Raw genomic sequence first — 16300 nt, 5'->3', positions numbered from 1 at the left:
ATTAAAAATACAACTTATTACTTAGAAGTGTATTTAGTTACTTTGTTCCCATTACAGATGTTCTAGACAATTTTATTAAGAAACTCCCTTGTTCCTTCATTGTTTAGCTCTAATTGCCAAATGTGTGTCACTGCTAAATTGTTAGATCAATGATGTTATGAAAATAAAGCATTCTCAGGCTAAAGTTCCAGTTGTATCAGTAAAAATAACATCAGAAGACGGAAGTAAAGACCCTGAAATGGGAGACAGCACCGTGGACATGAGGTTATCAGAATTCAGTCCAAGCTGTGGAGTTTGGCCTGTTACAGAAGATGCTCTGTTAGATGAGATTTTCCAAACAAAGATGAACTGCAGTGGGTTTGGTAGAGGACTGCCAAGCTGGCTCTGGGCCGGGGGCACCAGCCCTGTGAGGAGGGGCTGAGGAAATGCACTTTGCAGTGCCCAGAAACAACAGCTTTGGAGGGCCAGACAACAGCCAGGGGCAAAAAGAGACAGAGACAGAGACAAGAGAGACAGAGACAGAGACAGAGACAGAGAGAGAGACAGAGAGAGAGAGACAGAGAGACAGAGACAAGAGAGAGAGAGACAGAGACAGGGACAGAGACTGGGCTGGGGGCCCGGCCACCACATTGCTGAGCGTGGCACAGACTGGGTGACAAAGTCGGAGCTCCAGGGAGGCCCCAGGCCCAAGGACAGGAGCCTGGCTGAGGCCCAGGTGAGACCAGGCATGGGCATTAAGGCCTCAGGGCAGCCCCAGAGCCCTGACACAGGCACACATTGAGAGTAGAGAGGTTCAGGCTGGAGACAAGGAGAAAGCTTTTCACTGGGAGGGCTGTCAGACAGTGAGACATTGCCCAGAGAGCCAGGGACTGGCCCCGTCCTGTGCAGGTTTTCCAAAGTCGGGATAAATTCCTGAACATCCTGATGTAACCACACAGCTGACCCAGACTGGAAGTGAAGGTGACTTCCAGTCTGATTTCTTATGAGATGCTATATTTCTGTAAAATTGAACTATTTAACTTCATCTTAGTTGTCACGTTTCAAACATGAATGCAAAAATGTGTATCAGTGACTGTTGCAGTGCATTATTTGGGTTTATATTGTATTTCATTTTATATTGGGTTTTGTAATGGTTTCTTCTGTACCATCCTGTTCCCTTGGAAAATGTATCACAAGGTTTGCCCCTGCTCCTTCTCCCCACCCATCCTCCCACACTGGAATGTAACCCAACTCTGTTCCCCTCCCACCTTGTCCCTGATTGGGTTTGTCCCTGCCCCTAGCCCCTTCCCACTGGATAAAAGCCCTGGGACCAGACAGAAACCTCTCCGGCTCGTGGGGCCAGGACAGGGAGAGGAACTGGACTGGGCTCTGGACCCTGTGGGAGCAGGAGCAGAGGCTGAATAAAGCCTTGATTCCCCCTGGGGAGGAAAAAAAAAAGACAAAAAAAACCAAACCAAACCAAACCAAACCAAACCAAACCAAACCAAAACAAAACAAAAACAAAAACAAAAAACAAAAACAAAAAAAAAAAACCAAAAAAAAAAAAAAACCAAAAAAAAAACACCGGGGGGGAGAAAAAACTAGAAAATGCAAATGTTAAATTAATTAATACTGCTTTAATTAGTTCTGCTTTTCAACAGAAGTCAACGGATGTAATAGTAAAGGATCCAGCAACCAGAGAAACAAAAAGTCCTCATGCTCTGGTCACCTGGGGTCATGGGTACACCTATGTGTCCACTCCCTCAGCTTTCAAGTGGGTGCCAGCTGAGCGGGTGAAACCTTTCATCCCTAAAGATGCAAAGCCACATGCAGAAGCCCCACTGGTGGCCAGTGCTGCTTGGAGGAGGAGAAAGCGCCAAACCCTCTCCTTCTAATTATCCTTTTCCCTTAACAGTGTTTTTCTGAACAGTTTGTTTGCACTAGATGTCTTTTTTTATTTTTCAGCTTTAAAGGTACTCAAAATCCAGACTCTGAGCATCTCCCAAGGATTGAGCCTTCCTCCTTCTCAATTTGATAAGAAAAGGGGAGTTGTTGTAGTGCATTATTTGGGTTTATATTGTATTTCATTTTATATTGGGTTTTGTAATGGTTTCTTCTGTACCATCCTGTTCCCTTGGAAAATGTATCACGAGGTTTGTCCCTGCTCCTTCTCCCCACCCATCCTCCCACACTGGAATGTAATCCAACTCTGTTCCACTCCCACCTTGTCCCTGACTGGGTAGTGGTTTTTCCCTGCCTCTAGCTCCTTCCTCCTGGGCAAAAGCCCTGGGACCAGATGGAAATCTCTCTAGCTCTTGGGACTGGGACAGGGACAGGAGCTGGACTGGGCTCCTGAGCCTGCGGAGGCAGGAGCAGAGACTGAATAAAGCCTTGATTCCCCCAGACCAAGGCAGACTCGTTTTGCCATCGATGGGGACTTGCTGTCTCTAAAGAAAAAGGTTTGCAGCCTCTCTGGGATTTTTAAGGCCCTGAAGGGAAAATTCCTTCTGGCATGGATTCTCTCTCAAGCTAGCTGAGGCAAAAACAGAGCAGGGGCTAGAGAGAGAGCCACTTCAAGTGACATTTTACTGACAACACCCAGGAAGCCGAGAGTTTCATACTGATTTATGTGTTTTATATAATTTCTACAGACATGAGATGGTACAAAGCGGAGTACAGACCAGACTTGTATCTTATTATTAATTTTTCTTGCCTTGTATAGCCTGTACATGATACAGTGTTTTTATCTCTGTCTTCATGTTTCAGATGGATTTATCCTGTAGCACTTAAACATCTTTCACATGTCTCTTGTACTCTCCATAGAATACTGTAATTTAACAACTTAATACACTATCAGACGCTTCAAAATATGATGTATTTCCCTACAAAGCCAGTCATTTTTCCCTTGGTGAGACAAGTGTTACAATGGCTATTTAATTACAATAGAAGGTAACTGATCGACTTCTTTGCACTTATCAGAATGAAAATGTTTCTATTAATTTGCTGCTTTGTGCTTTGGTATTGCCACTGATGTGTGCAAAGAGCTCTGATGAGAATACAGAGGAACCTGCTACTTCAGTGGATGGGGGAATGTCGTCAGGGAAAGAGAAATGTGCTGCATGCTCATGGGTTTTGTTTTTTGCTAAAGCAGAGGATGTGCGCTTCTCACCCAGCAGTATTTTATTGTTAATGTTGCCATTTAATTTCAGATGTGTTCAAATAGATCAGTGCACCAATTCTTGTGGTTCTTCTGATATCCTGCAATAGACCAAATTGAACTGCTTTCAATACTTGACAACAGCTGGCTAGAAATGTGCATGATTTAATTCACTTTTCCATTCAATCACTTCCATTTCCCAGGTGACAATGTTGTACTTTTGTATGCATAACCATAAACCTGTACCACGTGAATACAAACCTCCCCACCTTTTTTTGCCTCACCCTCATCCTTCAACATCCTGATACCAATTTAGAAATTCATTTAAGATTTGTCCAACACACTAATAAATGTTGAGGGAAAAAATGGGAATCCATTAATAAGGCATGTGGAAGAGGATCCCTCTACACATTTTTTGGCAATATATGCAGCCAATAAAATGCAACCAATAACTGCAGAGCAGACTGCACATACCAAAAATAAGCACACTAGATTCATTATGCAGGTTATCAGCCTCTGGACCCAGCTGCATTTCTAATTTCATGTAAAATATACCTCTATATTGTCAAATGCTAAATATAGGCTTCTATATCTCATGATCTAGGTATCTGAAACCTGAATAACACAGAACATTGACCAGTTCATCTGCATCTGTTTTTCTTAATAAAAAGAAAAAACAGACTTGTTTGGAAAATAAAGGTCATCAAATTCAACCACTAATCCAACATTGCCAAGTCCTCCACTAAATCCTGTCCCCAGGTGCCACATCTACATAGCTTTTAAATACTGCCATGGAGAATGGTGGTAATTAACTATTCCTGAATGAGTGCAGGTCTTCATCCTCATCAGATTGCATCCTGTTCCTTCACACATCAAGATCAGCTTAAATACTCATCCATTCATCCAGAGAATCTGCAAAGTGAGCAAGCATCACTTCCATACCATCGTTCAGTCCATTAATAAAAGTACCAAGCAGCATTGGAGCCAGGAGAGACCCCTGAAGGTCCCCCATGACATAGCAGTGCACAACTCATATCTACCTCTCTGAAGCCTCCAGTTAGTTTTGAAGCCCTTAGAGGACTTTTCATTAAAATTTTCCATTTCGCAGAAAAAAGGAAAAGCGTGAGTTTTGAAAATGGGGTGGGAGAAAAATTTGGAATGAAATCTGAAATTCAGAAATAAGAAAGTCAAGTAAAATTACTTAACAGTCATGCAGTAGGATCTCAGGTATACGAATAATAATAGATATTGGGTGTAAACCCTTCATTCAGTAAATAGAAGCTTCTTTTCTTAACCTCAAAGACAAGTTTTAAAAAACAGCTAGTTATTAAACATCAATTCAGGTGCACCTATGAATAAGAAACCACTTACCTTCTTTGTGATTCTACTCACAATAAGCGGAACTATTATCATATTTTATCATTAAGCTATCATGAGATTTGGAAATAAAATCTGGTTATTGGGAAATGAGGCTTTCATAAAGGAAAGGCTTATTTAAAGTTCATTACATCCATAGAAAGCTATCTAAAATGTCCAGGTTCAGGCACTCTGAAATTACAGGGGTCATCTTCGGAGGAACCACTGTTGCTAGGAGACTCAAACATCAAAGTACCACAAATTTGTAATTAACCCTTTTTTGTCAAGGGATATTGATGATAAATGTACTCCCCACAACGCATAAGGCTTTAACCAGGTCTGCGTCATTTTGCATGAAAAGGGGGAACAAAACCTCACCTTACTGTGTTCTAAACAATCCCCAAATCCCTGGATCCACAGTAAATCAGGAGTTGCACATTTCTTACTCTTGGAGTAGAAGTGTTCTGCCATATCCTTTTCCCACATTATCCCACTTCATTAAGACTCCCAAAGGCAACTGGCCCTAATGGGCAAGATAAAGAGAGTCAGTATTTAAACATCTGCCCAGTGGAGGAAGAACAAGGGGAGTTTGGGGTGAGCAGCTTGTAAGGTAACACAGAATTTGAAAATAGCTCTGACTGGATGAGAGAATCCAGTCATAACTGGTGGAAAAGATGTTTGGGGATTTTTGCCCGGATGTAGCTATGGATCACCATATCTCCAGATGCACAGAAGCACCAGCTGGATGCAACAACCTGTTTGATTCTGTTGACCCCAGGGGTCTGATTGTCAGAAAACAATGAAAGTAAATGTTACACCCCTCTTCAAAATGGGCAAGAAGGAGGACCCAGGAAAACTACTGGGCAGTCAGCCTCACCTCCATCCCTGGAAAGGTGATGGAAGATAACATTCTGAAGGTCATCAAGCAGCATGTAAAAGGAAAGAAGGTCTTTGGGAGTAGTCAGCATGGACTCACCAAAGGGAAATCATACTTGGCCAATCTGACAGCCTTCTGTGATGGCATGGCAGGATGAAGGAAGAGCTGTGGTGGTTGTTGTTTACCTTGACTTCAGCCAGGCTCTCGACACTACTCTGGGATTCTGTGATTCTCTGAGCAGTGCACACCAGTGCAATATTTTCATTATTTCTAAGGTGCAGTTCCAAGGCACTGCCAGCTTCATAATGAACAAATACTTACAGAAATTATTTTGAAGAAGTGGCATGCAAGTGCTGAAGGCAGTCTGCCCTTAGCATTGAAATGGCTGCAGAGGCTCGTGGGCACCTTGACTGCAAGATTACTGAGGTGGTTCCAGCACAAATGAGCTAATACAAAGTAGAAAGTAATGGAACAAAGACATCCTCATAAAGACAAGTTATTTGTGACTCTCTGTGCCTTTAGACAGATCAGGTCCAGGAAAATTCTAACTGCAATGTGAATGTAAAGATGGAAGAAAAAAAAAGGAAGAAAAAAAAAGGAAGAAAAAAAAAGGAAGAAAAAAAAAGGAAGAAAAAAAAAAAAAAAACCGAAGGGTGAGAAAGAGATAAAGGAAAAAAAAGGCTAGAAAAACAAAAGGAAGGAAGAGAAGGAAGGAAGAAGGAAGGGAGCAGGAAAAAGGGAAGGACCCGGGGGGAAAGGACAGGAAGAAGGAAGGGGGAAGGATAGGAAAGGAAAGGAAGGTGGGAAGGACAGGACAGGAGGAAGGAAAGGAAGGAAGGAAGGAAAGGAAGGACGGAAGGAAGGAAGGAAGGAAGGAAGGAAGGAGGAAGGAAGGAAGAAGGAAGGAAAAGAAGGAAGGAAGGATTCAGGACAAAGGAGGAGGAAGGAGGAAGGAAGGAGGAAGGGAAGGACCCAAGGGGAAGGAAGGAAGGAAGTCAGGAGGAAGGATAGAGGAAGGGAAGGAAGGAAGGAAGGAAGGAAGGAAGGAAGGAAGGAAGGAAGGAAGGAAGGAAGGAAGGAAGGAAGGATAGGGAAGGAAGGAAGGAAGGAAGGAAGGAAGGAAGGAAGGAAGGAGGAAGGAAGGAAGGAAGGAAGGAAGGAAGGAAGGAAGGAAGGAGGAAGGAAGGAAGGAAGGAAGGAAGGAAGGAAGGAAGGAAGGAAGGAAGGAAGGAAGGAAGGAAGGAAGGAAGGAGGTGGGGGAGAGAGGGGAGAGAGGGGGGAAGGCCAGAAAATATTGCAACTGTAACAAAATAACAGCTGAGACAGTTCTATACTTTGACACTGATGACCTGACACTGAAATATACAGTTACAGGAGGATATTCGGGATCCTAAGAACAGCACAGGGCGGAAGAAAAGATGAGGAAATGCCCAGACAGAGACATACACAGTTGCCCAGGTACTACTAATTTGAACTGATCTACCTGGATGAGAGATGGGCTTTTCTTTATTTACACAGTCTGGTTACCATGTTCTACCAAAATGACTTGAAGAATTTCACTACATGTGTATTTTTCTTGATTAGCAACAGGTCTGAGTATGTATTTCCTGAACATGGAGCCAAATTATGATTATTTCAAGACAGCTGCCTCTCAGGGCAGCAAAAGAGATACTATAAATGATTTATTCACATGACAGGGAAAGTGTGCTATCCGTATGAATTATTTGGGGTTGGAACTAGATGATCTTTAAGGTTCTATCCAGCTTCAAAATGAAGTGAAAATCTATACACTGATCAGGACTATAACAGTCTGTAACCCTGAATCCACCAAAAGCTTGATTCAAAGCTATTCCTTGAATCGTTTCTATAGTGTAATCATTCTTTGCTCATTCAGTGATACCTCTGAGTCTCCAGTGAGTGCACAATGCAGCACTTTCATTCCCTGTAATAACCATAAGACTTGCAAAATGATAAATTCCTGAACTGGGCATTTGGTGCGCCTCCTGTATTATACAGTCAGGAGTTCCTTCCCAGGTAACACACCGTTGCCTATTCCTTGAGATGGAAAATTAAGGGGCTTGCCTTCCATCTCAGTTTTAACTCATCCCTGGCTCCCCAGCTGTAGACAGTTGTCCAGATCAGGAAGAGAATATTCTGCTCTCGTTCTTGTCTCTGCCCTCCCATCGCTGTGGTCTGCAGAACACAGTGTTTCAGTAGCAGGATAACAAGTCCTTGTTTCCAGGAGATGGTTTCCATTCCTCACATTTGCAGAAACCTACCCATTTCAAGCATGTGCCAAATTACGTTTAACAGTGCCAGAGTCATAAAGGAGTTGAATGCTAATTCCAATCACATACTCTGTCAAGATGAAAACACACTTGAGGGATCTATTGATGTTTGGGTCCCCATGCACACCCCAGTCCTTTTTTCCCTCACTGTCATTCGCGTCTTGGCTCATTTGCATCTCGAACATAATTATATTCAGAGAAAGACCACAGGGCATGAATTCATTCCATATTTACCTTCTAGTCCCAGAAAGGTCATCAGTTCCCATAGTGAGAGCAGATTTAAAAGTACTGCCACTTCAGCACCTCTGTATCAGGTGTCTTTTGACTTCATAGTCCTCTGCAGAGACTTGGTGTTTTGGGAGCATGACATTCTCTGCACAGCTTACCTGTAATTATGAACTGTACTTAGTACAGTTATTGACATGTATTTTTTAATTTATAGATTTTTTAAATATAATTACTTAGTTTCATTAAAAGTAAATCTGAAATGAGAATACACTGCTACAATGGTCATATTTCACTTTAATAGAAAGAGATATTGACATATTTTAGATGCAAACAAACCAGGGAGATATAGTGACTATGGCCACTTAGGCTGATTGAAAGGTGATTGAATAATGGCCACATTACTGTGAGAAAAAGTGGCTTCCCTCTTGAAAAATAATTATGTTTTTCTGTCTAGCTGCAGCAAAGTAGGTGGGAAGCTTAGATTGTTTTGTTCAATCAAAAGATGACAAGAGTATGGATGTAAATCTGTATATTTAATTTAGATTCATTTTTTAATAGAAAAGTGCTACTTTGAAACAAAGCCAAAGTTAACTCCAAATTCACTGAGAAGTTGTATTCAGATATTTGAATATTTTCCTCCATTCTTTGCAGCCTCAACTATCCATAAAGTTGTAAACTGAAAAAAGTTTTGTTCTTCTCCCATAGCTCAGTTTTTAATTAAATGTATTTCACCCACAAAATAATATCACTCTGGCTCCATTGGTAGTATAAATAAGTAATTTAAAATTTGTTGTGTTCACAACCAATGATTTTCATCAGTTGTACAACTGTACTGCATTTTGCTCTGAAAGATATCAGCCTTAGTCTCCAAGGATCTGGCATCAAATGACCAGGCTTATTGATTTCTCTTGAGAAATCAAAGAGCAAAAATATTGGTCTATTCTCTTCAAGTGGTCAGGAGTAAAGTTATTATGTGTTCACCCTTCTGTTGCCATCGTTTTTCCATCATACATGTTTCCATTCCAAGCAGCTTAGAAAGGGAATATTTTATCTTGAGGTTTGTTCTTTTTCTACACCCTGAGCGAATGCCAAAGATTATGACAGTACCTGAGAAATGAGCCCTTCTTTCTCCTGGCTTTCAAACCTGGTATCCCACAATACAGTGTCTTACTGGTGGCCGTCTTCTTTCCTATTTGTCAGCTCTGAGGATTGCAGGTTAAATCCAGGTAGCTTTGTTCTGTAATAGCTCTAATTAACCAGGAAACAACAAAAGTAAATCCAGCAATTCAGGCAATGAACACACTGCTACTCTGCTGTGCCAGTGCTATATTAATGAAGCAGCATCTCACAGCTGCATCAGAAGTTCCTCAATCTGAACGGGGTTAAAGGTGAATCAATTAGTGTAGACAGAGAGGAATTAGAAATTAGTTCAAAAGATCCTCTCAGAATAACATGCCTGAAAACACTGTGAAATATTTTTCCAAAAATTGCTCCAAGCAGAATGTGAACTTTGTATAACAATCATGATAGATGTGTTACCTTTACAGTCTGATTTCCCAAACCAAAACTCACTTGAAATGCCAGAGAGGATCTGAAATGTCTTGGTTTAATATCAAGAGAAAATGAGATCTGAGAAGTCACCAGAGACATTGAGCTCTGTCCCCTAGAATATGTTATTTTAAATTCTCAGACAAGCCTTTGCCACTTCAGAATGGAATGCCCAGTTAGCAGGGATGTAAACAAAGGGAGCTTGCTAAAATCCAGGGTATTGGACAGAAGCTGAGCATCACTGGGACAAGCTGCCTTGTGGGAATACAACTCAGAAGCAGGACTCAAAGTACTGCTGAACTCATTACAGAAGTAGATGTGCTAGAGGGTTACAAACCCTGGCAAGTTGAGGCAAGACCCTGAAGGAGGAAAAGATCAAGGTGTATGTACGTATGTGTGTATGCAAGACAGTACAGGCCTGTACAAGTCTGTACTAGCCCATAGTGAAGCAATGTTACTAAGAAACAGATGTAGTTGTTATGCTTGAAAAGTATATAAACCAGCAGAATGTTCAATAAAAGTGCCTTCACGATGCAAACCATGGAGAACCCATCTCTTCAAACACTCAACACTGCCTTTCTGCCCTCCCCACTGCACATACCCGTCTCCCTACTCATCCTTCTGGCTCTGTACAGAGAGTACAGAGCTCTGTACACCTGCAAGTGAAACCCAGCCCAGAGGCTGCTGACTTACACAGAAAAGCTTTGATCATCCACCACAGGACCCACAGCAGTACAAAGCCTAGTCCAGGAGGTATTCAGAAAGGAAAGAAAAAAACCTGCAAGAAAAAAAAAATCTGACCTTTCCAGAACTGGATATTTCTGAACCACAGTCCCCAGAAATAACCTCTTATTCTGGGTCTTCCAACAATCACACCAAAAGCCGACAACAAACCTCTTGACCAACACATCCCTTAAGATGGAAGCTGAAACCTTCTCAGTGTAAGATGACGATGATGGAACTTGTCAAAGAGATGTTGAAGGTGGCAGATTTCTTAAAGGGAAAAAGAATATGAGTACAGCAATAAAACAGTATGACAAAAAATATGCACACATTGGGCAAATTAAACTTTTATGAGTGGTTGAAATTCTGGAATATCCTATATTTCTATGTTTTTTTGGGTTTTTTTTGCCATATTGAAATTCTTTTAATATCTTTATTCAAATCAAACCAGTAATTTCCTTTAAAGAAATCTGTCAGACAGTAAAGGCTATTTTCTGTGTATACTCCATGTATACAAAATTCCTTCACATTTCAGTATTATTTGCTTAATTAAAAAAAAATAATAATAATAAAAAATAATAACAAATTAATCACATTAATTACAAATATCTTCACAAACTGACAGTGAAAGCACTGAAGTCATAATTTGTAGAGTTTTGGGATATCTCTGACCCTTCTGAATTGAACAGGGCAGCAAAAGTGGAGTAAGATTGGGGAACACTGCCCGTCTTGCAGGGATTTTCTTTTTTTTTTTTTTTAATCGTAGATTTTTAAATAAAGAATTGACAAAAACAGATTTCTTTCATATTAGTCAAAACAGAAACATCTGAGAACTGCATACAAAAACACAACTAGAGTCTTTTCTAAGAAGGCACTGCCTATGAAAGGTCCATAGTTTTCAAGACTTACAGCATCATAGGGGAAAGGTTATCTTGAAACAAAATAGCTTCCACATCCATCTCCACACAGGTTTAGGAAGGTTGTCAGGGTGCTCATGTGCTATAGAGTAGTAAAATTCTTTCTAGGAAGATAGAAGGAGGAGGAAATGCCGCTGTTCTCAGAATATATTAGACCTAAAGACCAGAAAAGAGTTAAACTGTTATATCTCCGTGGACACAAGAATGGAAGGAGACCGCATCATTACATTGTTGTTTACTTTTTAAGTTGTTTGTCAGGTATGAAATCAGTGACATCCACTTTAAATGAGAAATTGAACTGAGTGCATTAAGACAAGCATATCTGAATCTCCTAGAAAAAAGAAATGATAGGAAATTATATGGATGACTTGTAGATGGCAGTTTTGCATTATGGTATATCAGATATTTAGCAACATCACTGCTGCCTACCATATTTGTGTTCTGCATACAAGACACACGTGACCATCAGGAATGATCCTCCAGTGAAAGAATGTTATTGGCCTGTTTTGTAAAAATAGCTTCATATGTCTGAGCAGTAATTACAAAAAGCACAATACCAAAATAGTCTGGCTGTACATGGTGGGTTATGTAATAGCTGCATTTCAGAGTTACCAGTGGGTTTTGTTCTTGGAAGACAATGCCAAAGAAATCATTTCATTATTTATTCATGGTGCACTGTCTACGCCATAAGGAAGGTGAACACCAGTGTTAGGGCAATAATACTCTGTTGCTTGTCAGAGGGAAGGCCTCCTTGTCTTAGGGGAAATTAGAACTGTGTAATCTTTTGCAGTTCTCATTTGAACACAATTTTGAAGTCAGACCTCTCTGACTTCACAAATATTAATCTACGTTGGAATATTAATCACCAATTTCTACATATGAAGCAACCTCAACACACCAATTGTTCTGGAAATTCAATCATAAAAAAAATTGTACATTCATATATGTAAACTAATACATATAAAATACAAGCTAACATTTTGAAACTCACTTCTATGTTACAAAAGACCAAACCATGGGTTTTGGTGATGCCCAGACCCCATATTATCCCCTCAGCACTCCTGATGCTGTGGGTCTCCAGAGAATTTGGAAATGCAGACCTTCACATTTTCACCTTCAAATATGCAGACAAAGTTTGTGGAATAATTAGCAATAGTATTCTCCAGTGGGTTTCAGACACAAGATCAGATCTCAGGAACTGATAACTCCTCCAGCTGAGTCATACATTTCTAGCACTTCCCCAGCTGATGGTTACAGAAGAGATCAGACTTTTGCACTTGTTCAGCTCTCCAGTACAGTACATCGACCGGGTTCATACCTGTGGATGGTACAAGCCTATAGTGACTTTATTTGAAATAAATAAATAAATAAATAAATAGATAGATAGATAAGATCTTTATCCACCAATTAATCACTTGCAGAACACAATGTAAAACAAGTCTCAACTGGCCTCTCTGACATCTTACAGGATTGTCTGTGAATGGGCATATCAAAGCAATGACCCAAAGCAGTTAATCATTAATGTCATTGCCTCGCCAGAACACAGTGCACCTGCCAAGCTGCACTGCTCATTTTAGTCTTAATGTCTTGAAAGAAAAAGCCTTGTGCCCTGTCAGAGGCAGACAGATATTCTTACATACCCAACCTTATCGACTGCTTTACTTAGATGCACATTGCTAATCCAAAGCCTGAAAGCTGTAATACAACAACACTTACTGAATGGTATCTGAAAGACAGAAATCATTCACACTTGATTATTTTGCTCAAAAGCCCACAGGTTTAGAGGATGATCCTAACTGTGCTGTAAATTAAACAGCTGCTGCGACCTGATTGAAAAGGCTCAAGTGATGTAACCAGTCACTAAAGCTGTTTATTAAAATTACAAAACAACAAAGAAAATCTTTGGTGACGCGCCATCATATTTTTAAATATTCAGCATGGCCAAGAGGCCAGGACCGTGTGTATGCTGTCCCTCTCCTAAATTGTCAAGCATACACACCGTTGGTGTTGTAGCACACCTATTCAGAAAACATCTGATTTATTTGTATCAGCCGTGAAGATCCCCTCTTGTTTAACAAATGAGTTTTTCAGTTCAGTCAAACAAAGGCCATTTGTGAAATGTTCATTTAAAAGAACAATAATACTCTACCCGTCACAGTGACAAGCAGAGGAATTAGGAATGAGCCAGAGATTACTTGGTAAAACATTCCCAATTTGCAAAGCCCCCCAAGATACTTCAAATATGGTTTAGTTCAGGCTTATAAAATGTGCTCGTTTTTACACCTTTCTTTCATTTTGCAGTATAATTTATTATTCTGTTCACATTTGAACTAACACATGCAATATCTAACACATGCAATATTTTTACAGTTTTTTATTCTTCCTACAAGGCACAAGGCTTTTTCTATCCCTTCCTCATAGATGCCTCTACTGGTAGCTACGGAGACACTCCTGATTTTTGTCCAGCAATATTAAAAAAGTCCGAATAAGACTCATATTTTCCTCAGCATGATTAGATTTATGATCTCCTTGATTTTATTAATATTTCTACTGGGCTTGTATCCATTATTGCCTTACATCTATTATTGCTACAATATCATCTTTGAAGGAAGACAAATAGAAAGGAATTAAGCAATGTCCTGTTTGGCCATTCACATAAAGCTTTAATAACTTTTTCAGGTTTTTTCTTAATAATTCCATTAAAAGCATAGTTTTTTGGATGCAGGCTGCTTCTAGAAAACAAAGTTAAAGTTTATTACAACATGAAATAAATATGTACTTTCTGCTGCTATTCAGGGAACATAAAATATTTAAATTTTTTTCCACTCTAAGTTGCAAGGCATTTTGCTAACCTGCTGCAATTTTGTAGTAATTTAAAAAGGTCACAGACCTCTTTAAAACTTGATAACACAGTGCACTGCAACCCTTCCAGCAACCAATGCAATGCTGTGCTCCCTGAAGTCAAGTGGATCAATGCCTGATTCTACAAAACATTTGGGCCCTCCATAATGAGCAATATTTTTCTTTATCACTTTGGTTTTCTTATTTCCTGCTCCATTTTAATGGCACAGCCAAGGGAGATATTGTCAATGTAGAATCTCTCTCTAACACTAAATAGAAAGAATTTGTCATTTCAGTTAACAGTTGTGCCTTGTTAGTTCTGTGCTTAGGGAGACACAACAACTTCTCCATATGGCCAAAGTAGCTCTTTAAGTGAGATTTCCTAGGAAGAAAGCTTTGTCTTTCTCACTGGGAATGCACTGCCCATGAGTTTTGTTTTGCCTTTTGGTTTCATGCAAAGAACTTCAAAGCCAGAGTGAAATATCACAAAAGAAAAACAAAAAAAATATATATATATATCTAGCATACCTCCCACTGTAAAACAGAGGTAGTTTGATTAAATACATAAGAAGGCATTATAAAGGGGTGTGATAAAATACAACTCAAAGTACAATGTTCCTATACCATATGGTGTTTATCCGCAGAGTCGCTCTGAAACCTCAGCTGCAAATGAGGACCATGAGCTGGTACCAGGCCATACAGCAGCCACACTTGCAGCTTGCTCACCAGCACTTCTGTGGGTAGACCAAAAGAGAGACTCCCTAGAAGCTGGAGCTGTCTCCTTGCATACCTGACACCCCTGTGATCTGTCAGAACTCCCCCTGCAGCTCCCATGGCTACAGGATGGGGCATTGGAGGGGGCAATCCGTCCCCAGTCTTGGCACAACCAAGGTATTGCACAGCTGCCCCTCATCTGATGCAAGGCTGGGCTTATCCAGGTCTTCTGAAAGAGACAGAATGGGTAGGATGGAAATTGTCACCTATTAAAAAAAAGCACTTTGAGAAGAATTATGGGCCTGGTGAGGGAAAACTACTGGGAACTTTCTAGACCAAGCCCTGCTCCTGCTGAGAACAGGACCGACAGCAAGAGCAGCCCCTGGGGATTTCACTGACCCTGCTTTCCTAAACCAACATTTTAACTCCCCAGCCCTACTTGTGTCATTAACACTCTCTGAACAAGATAAATGTTAATTGAAACAATTCTGTTCCATTATGGGTCTTTCTTTGTCTATAATTTATTTGATTCAATTCAGAAATTTTGCTACATTATTTGAAGGACACCTATCTTCAGCTTAAGAGTGAATAATGCCAGTAAGACAACTGTAGAACAATCTGAATTTATGGAAAATGGAATGAAAGCTGTTATATTTAATAGAAATAATTTTTGTTTCTGAACTGGCATGTATATGTCACTATCTAAATTATTAATATTTGCAGTAAATCATCATTGCACGTGGTTAGCTGTGGTGATGTGCTGTGATTCTTCTTTTCTAGACCTTCAGTGAAAAAGGGAAAGCTGGTCACAGTTGCAGTAACATAGACGTGGACTGCTAGATGAAGAATGAGAGGCACAAATACCTTTGGTGCAGATAGGTGGAATCAGCAGGGTCATCAGGAGAGATGGCAGCTTCTGTCTGCCAGAGGTCCTAACTTCAATGGGTTTCACAAATAAATAGTTGAGAGGTATTCAGGAAACTTCTCTGGGAATCACTTAATTAGGAGAAGTTTAAATTACTTACATCACCAGCAACTGAGTGTAAGTGATGAATTAAGCACCCTGTTAGAAACACAGCTGAGAAAACTACTGGGAGGGCAAGCACATGACAATCCTTTGCAAAAAACTTTACATGGATAAGAAAAGCCTCTGAAAAAATCCTTAAGGTTTCTGCAAATAGAGCTGAGAGTAGCTTAATATGAAAACCTGTATGGGGGATGGACAAACCAAAGCAAGGCGGCTGCCACACAGTTGTTCACCACAGATGATTCTCCAAGGTCCGGGAGAAGGCTTGATTTGTTGGCAAGAACTAAGTTTGTAGGCTATGATATAAATTATAAATTAATTTGTGGGCCTTTCTCTGAAATGGCAGAAGAAAATGCAGTGGTTGCCTTTCATCAACAAAAAAATTGTTTAAATTTATTAACTAGCAGATACGAGAGGCAATGAGCCACATGGGGGAAAAAAAAAAAAAAAAAAGTAGTTTAGGATTTACATACTTTAACAGCCAAGTATCTTGGTAATTGAAAAAAAAAAAACAAACCATGGTTCACACAGAAAGAATGAACTGACCTACACCAGTGGCATGAAAGCAAATATGTGAGGGAATTCACATACCTAGTGACATTTTGCTTACTGCAAAATTCTTAGTGCCACAGAAGGTAATGACAT

General features: G+C 40.2%; 2 long non-coding RNA genes across 3 annotated transcripts; both read right to left on the bottom strand.

The window, feature by feature from the left end:
- Nucleotides 1-3114: 3114 nt before the first annotated feature.
- Nucleotides 3115-9126, bottom strand: LOC120752520 (uncharacterized). Its single transcript, XR_005700738.2, has 3 exons — nucleotides 8993-9126; nucleotides 7892-8043; nucleotides 3115-3237 (listed from the first exon to the last, which is right to left on the bottom strand). It is a non-coding gene; the product is annotated as an uncharacterized LOC120752520 (long non-coding RNA).
- A 1907-nt stretch (nucleotides 9127-11033) lies between these two features.
- Nucleotides 11034-15584, bottom strand: LOC120753275 (uncharacterized). Of its 2 annotated transcripts, XR_005701041.2 has the most exons (4): nucleotides 15493-15584; nucleotides 14705-14857; nucleotides 12174-12391; nucleotides 11034-11229 (listed from the first exon to the last, which is right to left on the bottom strand). It is a non-coding gene; the product is annotated as an uncharacterized LOC120753275 (long non-coding RNA). The 2 variants fall into 2 exon arrangements; XR_005701040.1 differs by lacking the exon at nucleotides 11034-11229 and having other exon boundaries at nucleotides 11242-12391.
- Nucleotides 15585-16300: the final 716 nt, after the last annotated feature.

Source organism: Hirundo rustica, chromosome 5 (assembly GCF_015227805.2).
Source record: "Hirundo rustica isolate bHirRus1 chromosome 5, bHirRus1.pri.v3, whole genome shotgun sequence".
Lineage (NCBI taxonomy): Eukaryota > Metazoa > Chordata > Aves > Passeriformes > Hirundinidae > Hirundo > Hirundo rustica.
Note: the sequence above shows the minus strand (reverse complement) of the source record. Positions and strands in the feature narration are given on the sequence as shown.